Source organism: Ochotona princeps, chromosome X, assembly GCF_030435755.1.
Source record: "Ochotona princeps isolate mOchPri1 chromosome X, mOchPri1.hap1, whole genome shotgun sequence".
NCBI classification, from domain to species: Eukaryota; Metazoa; Chordata; class Mammalia; order Lagomorpha; family Ochotonidae; genus Ochotona; species Ochotona princeps.
Window position 1 is genome coordinate 38,197,833 of NC_080865.1, and position 13,425 is coordinate 38,211,257.

Below are 13,425 nucleotides of genomic sequence, written 5' to 3' on the forward strand. Positions count from 1 at the left end.
TTCCAAGGTCCTTTGGGTAACATAGTCCATATTAAACTCTTCACTGACCCAGATACTTGCTATCCAGGCGTGGCCAGGGAGAGATGTCCATTTTGTTCTGCCTTCTACCCTCCACCTTGGTACTAGACATCCTCTGCAGGCCTCAAGAATTGATCATTTTTGCCATGTGCATTTGGGCATTCTGTCCACTGCACAAGCTTCAACAACCAAGGAGATCCAATTCTGATGCATGCATTCCAGATCAGATTTTGATTTCCCCTGTGGTTGGGGAGTTTTGAGTCCAGTACTCCAGTTGAGTGGGTCTCCTGAAAGACCTCACCTGAAGTGACCTCAGATCTGATTCCTGCGTGTGTCAGCCAGTATGGGGTCTGGCTTAGTCTGTCACTCACATCAACCTACACTCACACTGGTGGTTGAAGTCACCTAGGCAGTTCTGTCCCCAGCCCCCCTCCCCATATCCTATACAAATCTACAGATGCTGTGACCCAGCCTAACCCTGCCCACCACTCACTTGGTCCTCATGTATACTAGTAGGAACTGCACCCTAGTTGGCGGGACCTCCAATAACCCCCACCAGGTCTTTTACCAGTCCTAGTTCTTGTGCATGTTAGTATGTGCAAGAGACTGTTCCGATCCATCCTGCATCCCATTTGGCTCTTGTGAACATCAATGGGTGCTGCAGCCTAGATCAGCCTACACTTACTCCAGTGGGTGCTGCTGCCTGTCCAGCCAGGCCTGCCCTCAGCCCTGCTTCTCATGCTTATCAATGGGATTTGCAGCCCATCAGAGAGGTGCCCACAATGTCCCTACTAGGCCCACTTCCAGTCGATAATCTTACACTTTCCAGTCTGACAGGCCTTGCCCCAGTCTCGGCACTTGCCAGCTGATGCAAAGACTTGCCGGCCTGCACTTACTGTGGCTTGTGCATGCACCAGTGGGTATGGTCGCTTAGCCCAGCCTAACTCTGCCCCAACCCAGTCCACATGCAGGTCAAAGGGTGTTGTAGCCCTGTCCAATATGATCTGCTACAAGTTCCAGCTCTCAGGCTCACCTAGAGGGGAATTCCCACAGCCCTCATCAGGTTTGCTCCAAGCCTGGGGTCTTGAATGTGCTACTAGTCTGGCATGCCTCACCTCACCTCAGTATTCACTGGTGACTGTTGTAACCTGGCTCTACCTGGCCTACATCCAGTTGAGTATTTTTGCATTTTCTAGTTCTCCCAATTTGTTGGGGGTGTAATTGCTTGTTGCAATAGCTTTCCTCTTAATACTACTTTAGATGTATTCCACACATTTTGATATGTTGTGTTTTTATTTTTATTTGTGTCAAAAATTATTATTTTCCTTTTAATTTGTTCAATGTTCTTTCAGGAAAATGTTCAGTTTCAATGGTTTTGTAAACATTTTATTGTTGCCTTTGTTGCTGATTTCAAGCATCATTTCTTTGTTGTCTGAAAGGATGCACAGTATGATTTTAATATTTTTTCAGATTTGTCATTTTTTTTTTTTACTGGAAAGGCAGATTTTACAGAGAAAAGGAGAAACATAGAGATTTTTCCATCTGCTGGTTCACTCCTCAAGTGGCTGCAATAGCCAGAGCTGAGCTGATCAGAAGCCAGGAGTCAGGAGCATCCTCTGGGTATCCCACACAATTCAGGGTGCCAAGGCCTTGGGTCATTTTCCAATGTCTCCCCAGACCACAGGCAGGAACTGGATGGGAAGTGGAGCAGCTGGGAAATGAACCATCTTCCACACTGGACCCTGATGCATGCAAGGTGATGATTTAGGTACTAGACCATAGTTCCAGGCCCAGTATGGTTTTAATTTTTAAAATTTACTGGGAAAAAAATTTACTAGGACCTGAGATGTAGCTAAATATGTGGTCTACACTAGAAAGTATCCCTTGTGCTAATGGGAAGAACATGATTATGCAACTCTCAGATGAAATGTGCTATAAATGTCTGTTAGGTTCATTTTCTGTAGTATGGTTAGAATCTGATGTATCTTTGTTGATTTTCTGTCTGAATGAACTGTCCATTGATGCTAATGGTGTGTTAAAGATTCTACTATTGTTCTATTGGTGTCTGTCTCTCCCTTTATGTCCAATAGTTTTTGCTGTGTATATCTGGGTGGTCTTGAGTTCAGTTCATGCATGTATTTATGATTGTTATTTCTTGTTTTCTAAATATGATATTTTTACATAGATCTTTAAAGTTTATTCAAATACTCAGGCCATCTTTTACTGCTTTTCCTAGGCCATTAGCAGGAAGCTGGATCAAAAGTGGAAGAAGAGACTCGAATTGGACACAAGCAATGCTGGCATTGTAAACGGTGGCTTGCCCCATTACGCTCTACTATGCCAAAATGCTGGCCCCAGGTCTTATTCTTTTTAACCGTTGACCCAGCTGGATGTTTTTATCAGTGCATTTAATCCATTTATGTTCATTATTAATATTGATAGATAAGAACTAATTCCTGCCATTCTGTTGATTGATTAACAATTGATGTATTGCCTCTTATTTAGTTCTGTGTTTTAGGACATTTTTGTGAATTATCCTTTCTTTATGTTTTGTGTAGCTGCTCTGCTAGTAAATTCTGTACTGTTGTGTATTTTTGTAATTGTTATGTTTGTGTTACTGTTAGGATTTCTTATAAGGCTTATCTGGTAGTGAACTCTTTTTTTCTTGTCATGAAAACACATTATTTTGCCATGATTTTTATTTTTAAAAATTTTTGCTTTATTTTTGTTTTTAAACTTTTTGAAAAGATGTATTTATTTTCAATTGCAAGACAGCTTACGGAGAGATAGGGAGAGACAGGCTTACTTACCAAATGGTCACAAGGTAATAGCTGGGTGGGTCAAAAGCCAGGAACTGGAGCCTGCCTGGGTTTCCCACATAGGTGTACGGGCCCAAGCACTTGAATCATCCTTTGCTGCTGTCTCAGGCACATTAGTGGGGCGCTGGTCAAATATGGGGTAGCCTAAACCCAAACCAGTGCCCATATAGGTTGCCAGCTACTCAGATAAAGGCTTAATCTACTACTTTATGGGGTCAGCACCTTTCCTTTATTTTTAAAACAAAATATAATTTTTGTGATGGAAACTTCTTTGTTTGTTTGTTTCAAGACCTTGAACATATCATTCTGTTCTCTGACATGGTAGAGATTCTGCTGAGTCTACTTAGCAGCAGTATAATGAGTTTTCTTTTTTATGTAACTTTGTTGGTTTTTATTTCTAAATGTCTTTTATGAATTTCTCCTTGTCCTTCACTTTTGATGATTTAAATACAGCATACACTGCAGAGGGTCTTATTTGGTTCAGTCTGAGATTCTTTCAGCTTTCTGTATTTGGAAGTCTATATCTTTTACTTGATAAGCTTTCAACTATTACTTCATTTAATAGTCTCTCAATATCTTTTCGCTTCTTTTCTTCTTCAGCTATGTCAATAATATAAATATATTTTGTCTGGTTGTATCCCATATATTTCATATGCTTTCTTCATTTTAAAATATTTTTTCTCTTAATTTGGTCTGACGTGGTTATTTCAAAACTTTTTTTAAAATAAAAAATTCTGGGCCTGGCGCAGTGGCCTAGCAGCTAAAGCCCTCGCCTTGAACGCGCCAGGATCCCATACAGGCGCTGGTTGTAATCCTGGCAGCCCCGCTTCCCATCCAGCTCCCTGCTTGTGATCTGGGAAAGCAGTAGAGGACGGCCCAAAGCTTTGGGACCCTGCACCCATGTGGGAGACCTGGAGGAAGCTTCTGGCTCGTGGCTTCAGACTGGTGCAGTACTGGCTGTTGTTGTCACTTGGGGAGTGAACCATCGGACGGAAGGCTCTTCCTCTCTCTCCTCCTCTCTGTATATCTGATTTTGCAATAAAAATAAAATAAATCTTTAAAAAATAAATAAAAATTTCTTTGTTTTATTAGTTGTGTTCTGTTGTTGAAGCTCCCAACTGTATTTTTTTTACCTCACTGAAGTTTTTAATTCCAAAACTTGATTGCTTTTTTAATGACTTCTTTGTCTTTCTTTTCATGTTCATAGATGCACTGTTTTCCTCATTTTCTTTTTCTTAAAAGATTTTATTTATTTTTATTAGAAAGGTAAATATACAGAGAGGAAAATCTTTCGTCCTGTGATTTACTCCCCAAGTGACCACAACTGTGAGAGCTGCACCAATCTGAAGCCAGGAGCCAGGAGCCTCTTCTGGGTCTCCCACACGGGTGCAGGGTCCCAAGGATTTGGGCCGTCCTAGACTGCTTTCCCAGGCCACAAACAAGGAGCTGGATGGGAAGAGGAGTGGCTTGGACACAAACAGGTACACAAATGGGATCCTGGCACTTGGATGTAGACAATTAGTCAATTGAGCCATCGCACCAGGCACTAGGATCATTATTTTTCAATTCTTTTAGTAATATTACAGATTTCCTTCAAATCTGTCTATTTCTAAAGCACCTCATGTTCTTTTGGAGATGATATGCTCCCTCACTTCTTTATGGTTTTTAGTTCCTATATTGACTTTTGTACAATTTCTTATTTTTTTCATTGAGTAGATTCTGTTGAGAAAGACTCTTTTGTTTAGATGAAAGACAGGATGTTATTTGATTAGTTGCTTTGGAACTAACTAGAACTTTGTTTCTATGTGAACTCAGAAGTGTAACCTCTGAGTGCCTTCTTCAGTGATATTCAGTGTTAACAGTGTCTATGAATTCCATGGTTGTCTAGTCTGTTCAAGTTTGTGAAAGTAGAGGCATGGTTTTGAAATGGATGTGAGCTTACAAAGTGTATGTACATTCAGTCCTCATGGAGTTGTGTGTCAATCACATCGGGATTTGTGATGAGTGTAGCCATGTTTCAGATGCTGTGGGAGCCAAAAGAGCTTGTCCTCTTGTCCCACTAGGCAAACCTCAGTGGCTCTGGAAGTGCGTAACATGTATTGGATCTTGCCTTATACCTAAGGGGTGTACATGGGTGATGGTGAAGCTTATAGCACTGAAATTCTAAGTCTCAGCACTGGAGGATGTGAAGGGGACCTTTGCTTATACCACAGGATAAATGATGGAGATGCAGAAAAGGTCTTTCCACGGTCCTTCTGGGTGCTTACATGTGACTGAGGAATGTAGTACTACATCAATATCCTAGAACATCAGGGCATGTGGGATCTTGCCCAGGTCCCATAGGAAAATATATGTCACACTGAACGTTGTGTACTGGCCACGATGGGTCTGAAGTTGTACAATGAATACAGAATCTTCCCCATGTTCCACATGGCAGTTTTGTGTGCCTAAAATGTAAAGAGCCAACAGTTGCAGTCTGCTGCAGGATGCAATAAAGGCCTTTTGCAGGTCTCACTTTTCACATGTAGGTTATACTGAGAATTGTGCACTGGCAGGCATGGCTCTGGTGCAATGGGATGCAGATAGGGTGCCCTATCTCAGGTCTCAAGTCTCAGGTGACTGGGAAATAGGTCCAAAAGTCTCAGTTCCAGATATGCACTACTAGCAGTGCACCACAGGGAAATCCCACAGGTTTATCACAGGTTATGTTGGTGAAGGTGAATAAACAGTTACAAGCGTGGATGAATGGCAATGAAGACAGGGCCTCCCTAAGTCGCGTGGATCAGCCTAGAATAGCCATAGGCTGAGACTTGAAGGATGCAACGCAGTCCTTACCCAGGTTCCTTGGCATGAACTCAAATGACAATCCCAGAGCTGCAGCACTCAGCTGGCACTTTACCCAGATCTTACATGGTGTTTATCTTCTGTACTAGGAATTATCTGCTAGCAGATGAAGGCTTAGAGCATAGTAGTGTGTATGAGGCCTTCCAGAACCCTCTACAGGAACACAGGTGTCTTCAAGGACTGAAATGACAGCCCCAGTCCCAGAGATGTACAGTATAGTGGTAGAGTGCCTGTTGTGCTGAAGCCAAAGAATGTGGGGAGAGCCCTCCAAATCCCACATTTGAGTGTGAGTTACTCCAGAGAGTGTATCACTGGCAGAGTCCCAGAGCTACAGCGCACAGTACACAGAGATTGCACCAGTTCTCACAAGGCATTGCCAAGGTGATGCTAGGCCTTGTGTTCTGTGTGACAGGAGATGCAGAAGGGGACTTCTTCAGATCTGGTTTTCTGTGTTTGTGTACTGGTTTTTGCAGGTACTGAGCCCCAAGAAGCAGTGCAGCACACAGCGAACAAGCATGACTGCAGAATCTGTGCCTAGTAGTTCCGAAGCTGGCAGATGCAGATGGCTCTGCTCTTTGTGCAGTAAACACCACATGCCTCCTGCTTTGCTGGCTTCTGGTGGCAACAGGACTGCTCCCTCCACTGTTAAGACAATAGGGTTCAGCAGTGGCTATACCACAGCAGCTTGCTTCTGTGGCTTTGCAGGTGGAGGGAGGCAATGTAGAGTCTTTGGAGCAAAGAGGTTTAAGTAAATCACAGGTCTTGTGGATGTCAGTGGCCATCGGAGGTCAGAATCCCTCATGGCAACATCATGGAATCTGAGCAGTCGGAACAGAGCCCAGCCAACAGCAGCATCAGCCCCTTCACTCTGGCCTCCAGTTGCACATGCAGCAGGCTCACCCGAAGATGTCCACTCCACAGTTCGCCCAGGCAATTCCCAACAAGTCCTCGGTCCCCACTGAGTTCCACAGCTGCCACAGGGGCTGTGGTGTCCTTGATGAGCTCACAGCAGAGGACCTTCTCTTCAACAGTCAGCCCCACAGAGCTTTCTGGGCCTGAGCCCAGAGGGCCAATGCTCAGGGGCTTCAGCCATTGCCTCACTTCACGGATCGGCAGCCTTGCAGGCCTGCACTGCACCCAGGTTTGGAGCTATCCTGTGTGAACCACAAATCAAGAGTTGTCCTTTGTGTACAGCAGGCTGCCATGTAGCAATGGGCCATCCAGCGTGGCTGGACACACTGACTTTATCAACTCCATGCTTAAGAACAGGACTGTAGAGGAGAAGAGGAATGAGAACCCATAATTTTTCACTGAAGTTTGTTATTCAGGTTCTTCCTTGTGGATCAGTGAAGCAAGTGAAGCATCTTGGATCCTTCTCTTGCCTAGTTTCTTTCTTTTTAAAAAAGATTTTATTATTTATTTATTTATTTATTTATTTATTTATTTATTTGAAATGGAGAATGAGAGAGACAGAAATATCTTCCATTTGCTGGTTCACTACCCAGATGGTCACAACAGCCAGACCTGAGTCACTATGCAGCAACTACTCTGCAATGCTAGGGTCAATTGCAGATTTCTTCAGGTGTTTTCTCAAATGCAGGAGAGGTGGAGTGGCATGAAGTAATGAAGAACATGGTCTCTGGAGTCACATTGCTTGGACTTGAGTCCTAATTCTCATCAGTTGTGTGATTTACGGATGATTAGTTTCATCTTTTCAAATTAAATTTTTAAAAAAAGATTCAATTGTTTGAAAATCAAAGTTATAGGGAGAGCGCAAGAGGGAGAACAGAAGAGGGGAAGGGTAAGAGCGGGAGTGGGGAGAGAGGGAGAAAAAGAGAGGGAGGAGAAAAGAGAAATATCTTCCATCCACGGATTCACAATCCAGGTGGCTACAATGGCCAGGGCTGGGCCAAAAGCTTCATCTGGGTTTTTCATGTGAGTGGCGAGGGCCGAAACGTTTGCGCTATCTTTTGCTGCTTTCCCAAGCCATCAGCAGGAGTTGAATTGGAAGTGCAGTAGCCAGAACATGTGTAGGATGCTGGTGTTGCACTCATAATTAGTTTTCTGTGCTTCAATTTCTGCATCTGGAGAAAGGGAAATAATATATGGTTCTTATAAACCTGTTGGGAGTACTAAATGTGTTAATATTCATCAAGTGCTCGGAATAGTACCTGACATATAATGACTACTCCGGAAATATATAATGGTGCTGTTTGACTTCTGAAGGCATTTGAGCTCATGCCTCTCAATTTCAGTACAACCTTCCAGTTCGTCATTTTATAGATGAAAAAATAAAACCTAAAAAGTCAGAGGGTTGCCTAGGCTGTCTGACAATAGCACTAACATATTAGACATCTGCTTATCAACATAATGATGATAATAGTAATAATATAACAACAACAATGAGTTACATAACACTTTTATGTACCAGGTGCTGTCCTAACTACTATATATACATACTTATACATTATAAACTCATTTACTCCACATTACAATCCCAAAAGGTAGGTAGTATCAACTCCAGTTCTGCAGTTCAAGAAATTAAAACACAAAGAACTGAAGTGCCTTCTAAGGGTATTGGCTTAAATTGTCACAATGTTTTTCTCAAGGAATTTTGGGGTACCCCTTATTTTCCATTCACGTGGGATTAATATAATACACACCATGGTGCTTGCAGAGTTCCTCCACTACCACATGGTAAAATTTGGCAACTTCTTTAGCCTCTCTGAGTCATGGTACAATGGTCATAATCTCCATGTCTGATGTATGGATCAAATGAAAGGAACACAGGGAAAGCACACGGTTAAATGATCCATACATGTGGCCATTTCCTCCCCAAAGAAAAAAGTTATTCTCCAATAATGCTGAATTCTTGTCTTAAAATCTCTCATTTGCTATCTGAGACTATTTCATGTCTTATTTTTAAATTATTGCACCAGGAAGCTGGACTGAATTTTGACTTTGCTCTCACTGGCATTTTTATTGCTGAGCTGTCTCTGTCACTGGCACATTCTGAAATGCCTCAGTCCTTTTCTTCGCCTTGCTTCATGTACCTATTGGTTTAGGGAATAAGAAAGTTTTTGTTGTGTTTATATCTTGGCTGTACCTTGCAGAATGTCCCTTGCTTTCCTAGTCTCAGGCCTCATCTGAAAATGAGAAATGCAAGACTGGATCATCTCTAAGGACACTTGAGCACGCAGCATTGAATTTCTTCTGGGCTATGCCAAATCTTGGGTCATTATGACCAAAGTTATCATCCTACTTTGAGTATGGAGGTGGGAGGTGTCTTAGGTCTGAGACAGAAGAACACTAAATAAGTGAGCGAGGATTTCTGAGAAGCACAACAGCACTCAATAGAAAACATGTCAAAATGCTTCCAGTCCTAATCAAGACGAAGTATAATTTTTGTTCATTAGTGTCCTCTTTGGCCTTCTGTTCCCAGGGATAAATGTTGTTTGGTTTGGGTAGCACAGTCTTTTTTGATTAATAATTAACTCAGAAAAATGTCATTGAATTGCATAATCAAGCAAGCATTTATCAAATCCTACAGTGTGTTCCAAGAGGGTTACTTGGACACACTTGGACAACAATACATGCTAAACTTTGAATTGAGACAGGTACTCTTGCTTTAAGCTACTTGTTATTCACTGTTTTGATGTTAATTTCTACCTACATTGCAATTCTGCTCTGGATTCTGTCACTAGCTAATGTTGGGCTGGTCTTTTTCCTTCCCTAGACCTCAGTTTCCTCTTCTGTATAATATGATTGATCTAGAAAGCTCTGATAGGATTGTATATATGATGATGAGGATAAATAATATTTATCTGGCATATTCCATGTGCCAGAACTTTTTCTAAGTTAAAAAATGGATTATCTGACTTTGTGAGTGAGGGCAACAAAGAGAGAAAGGATGGATTTATGTGAATAACTTAGAAATACTATAAATATTGTGACCACAGTAACATGTAAGTTTTTATTTTGATCCAGCTTAATACAAGTGAGTTCTATGTAACACAAACTTCATAGTGTTTGTTTTCTTTTTAAGTCAGTAGCCTTGAGAAAGAGTAGAGGGGGACTGAGGAAGAGAATGGAATTCCAGACACAAAATTATCTTTTTTTAATATATATTTTGAAGATTTATTTATTTTACTTGAAAAGTCAGTTGCAGAGAAAAAGAGAGAGTGAATAATAGAGAGGGTGGGTTCTTTCGCCTGCTGGTTCTCTCCCAAAATGGTTGTAACAACCAGAGCTGGACCAGTCTGAAGCTGGGAGCCAGGAGCTTCTTCCAGGTATCCCACTTAGGTGCAGGGATCCAAGAACTTGAGCCATCCTCCACTGTCTTCCCAGCTATTAACATGGAGCTTGATGAAGAAGTGGAGCAACTGGGACATAAACTAGCGCCCATATGGGATGCTGGCATCAGCAGGCAGAGGATTAGCCTGTTACACCACTGCATAGGTCACTATGAGACCATTCCTATTCCCTCTCTTAATATTTCAAAGCTATTTCATATCATCTTTTCATGTGTTTGACATAAAACACTGGAAAGATGTCACAGCAGGAACTGGAGTGGACTTTATGGACATGAGTGCTAAAGCTCTGAGGGAGATCTCCCTTAGGAGAGGAAGCTCAGTGTATCAATTCAAAGCAGTGGCTGGGAACCTGGATGGGTTTCAGAGCCTCTGTCAAGTCCTGACATTCTGAGGGAGTGCTCAGTTCGCTTTCTATTTATTTTTGACAATTAAAAAATCTACAAATTTATCATGTACAAATGTTGTTTTCAATTATGTATGCAAGATGGAGAGACTCAATTGAGCTAATTGACATGAGCTTTAACTTACGCACATTTTTTTTTGTGATAGAAACACTTAAAATCTACACTGTTAGCATGCTTTCAAGAATACAACACAATGACATCAACTATAGTTATCATTTTATACAATACATCTCTTGAGTATATTCATTCTAACTAAACTTTTGTGTCCTATTATGATCGTCTCTCCATCCACCCACCCTCAAACTCTGGTAACGATACTTCTATTCTCTACTTGTTTGAGTTCCACTGTTTTAAGATTCCACATACAAGGGAGGGATCATGTGATGTTTTCTTCTTGATGGATGAATTGGTGAACAGAGAGAGAACTACCAGTTAAGGGAAAGAACTAGAGATCTCCTGAGCATCATGTAATGACTTCTGGGATGTTTGTTCCCCAAAACAGAGTGACTGACGGTAACTGCTTGGCTCCCAGAGGTCACACACTGTGCTATGCCCATCTAACATAATTCTTTCTACCAACAACCTGCTAGCTGGGTTTTATCAGCTCCATGTCGCTGATGAGGAAATGGAGGTTCCGAGAAACATGATGGCTCATCCAACATTACCCTGCCAGTAAACATAAGCACAATTGAAGGCAGGTTTGTTTCTCACCTTCTGAGCCATCACAAAATCACAGGACAAAGTGGAATCCTTTCAGGGACGGACCTTTGAAGATCAAAGGATGTATAAGTTGGAGGAAAAGACCTCATGTCTTTTCTTGACAGTTGTATCGGTAATTTATATAATTAAAGAGGCCAATATATCTCCAGGTTTTCCAATGAAATACAGCACTTTATTCATGGAATTGAATGCACTGATATCCACAACCACAAATTGAGCCTGATCTGCCCAAAGAGCTCCTAGTGTGGAGTTGGAACAGAGAGTGCCCAGAGTACAGCACTCATGTTGACATGACTCATGCATGCGTTCTCAGACATTCAATTTATCTGCTGGAACTGGCCAAAGCTCTAATTCCTCTATTAAAGCTGAATCATTCTGGATTTTAGACTTTGCTTATTAAAACATATCTTCTAAAGGAAAAAGTAATAGCAAAAATTAGCGTGAGAGTACTTTAAAAGGTTTGTGGAAAATGGGAATTTAAAAATGTTTATTTTGGTGCAATAATGTGATAACTATGCATATGAGGAGACTTTCAAAAGCTTACAAAACACTAAGCATAGCTTTAAAATCCTTTTTTTGCCCTGTAAGAAACTCATATTTTCAGAGTCCAGAGTGCTAACCATTGCACCATGGAACCACCACATAAACTCATATTTTAAATACCATCTTTCCACAAACTTTTTGTGTTCTGCTCATATTGCTCAAAGTCTGTGTCTAGAATATCTAAATATAACAGGTGGAGGTAATATTACCAGGCACTAGTCATTAAAATAAGCCCTAAGAATTCTTTGGCTACATAAAATTTGGCTGCAAAATCTAATACATATTCCTCTTAAAAGTCTGTGTGTATTAGGTTATCATTAGTCTTAGAAGTCCAGCAGCAGAAAAAGTATCACCCTCTCTTTAACTCAACATTTGTTAAACTTATTTCATAATAAACCTTTTTCTAATGGGATAGTCTCCATGGAAGGACTGTGATCCAGAGTGGACTGTGAAATGTGATTTTCAACTGCTTTCACAGGTTTATATTTTAGTTGAAGAAACATTTGATGGGAAGCTTGGAAGAAAAAAAAATGTGTAGTGCCAGCAAGGTAGAGTAAAGGCTCTTTTTGTTTATCACTGCCGATAGATCTTTTAAAAATATTTACTAATTTGAAAGGCAGAGCTACAGATGGAGAGGGAGAGAGATGCACAGAGACAGTTGGTTCAACCCCAGATGGCTGAGTGGCCTGGGTTTACTCAGCTAGAATCCAGGAGCAAGGACCTTAATTTAGGTCTCCCACATGTGTTGCATGGGTCTCCACACTGGGGCCAGTTTCAGCAGCTTTCCCCCAAGTCATTAGCACGGAACTGAGTTAGCAGCTGAGTTGTTGGAATACGAGCCAGCGCTCTGTGGGATGCCAGCATTATAGACAGCAGCTTAACCTGATATGCCATAGTTCTGACCTAGAGAAAGATCTTTTATCTGCAGGTTCACGTTCCTTGTGGCTGCAATGGCCAGGACAAGGAGAGGTTGAAGCCTGAAGCTTGGAGCTCCATCTAGGTCTTTCATATGACTGGCAGAAGCCCAGCTACTTGGGTCATTTTCCATGAGTCCCAGGTGTGTAAGGAAATAAATGAATTGGAAACGGAGTAGCCTGATGGCTTCTGGGAGAATGGTATTTCATGTAATGACTTGAGGAATGACTGGCAAGATGGAGAGAAAGAGAGAGAGAGGGGGGGGGAGAGAGAGAGAGAGAAAGAGAGAATGGCCACAGATACAGCCATTACCTAGAATTTACCCTTCCACCAGGCAGTGCACCAGAGTGCTACAAAACACTGCTGCTGTGGCGAATATCTCCAGCTGCCAACTTTGCAGGCTACCAACCATGTGCCATGAACCCAAGTCATTAAATAATAAGAACTTTTTAATAAAAAACATTATGTAGAAGAAGGTGCATAAAGACAGGCACATTGACATACAGTCAGACAGGAAGTAAACTGTGTTTTTAGGTACTATTATCTTTCCAGATTTTCTTTTTTCTTTTTTTTTAATCTTTTTTTATTGTATTTTTGTTGACAATCTTTACATAGTTAATTACGGTAAAAAAAAAAAAAGGTTCGGGGGTATAGGGAAGTGGGTAATAGTATTATGTCCCTATTGTTTCCATCATGTAACTGAGGTAAAGGGGGATATTGATGGAGAAGCCCCACCCAGTTTCCCACCCACCCCAAGTCCCAGATGTGGGGCATGCTCTGAGATCCTTGCTCAAATGGTTTTAATAGTTCTCCAGTTATGAATCGCTGCCAGTTTCGCTCGATGAGGTC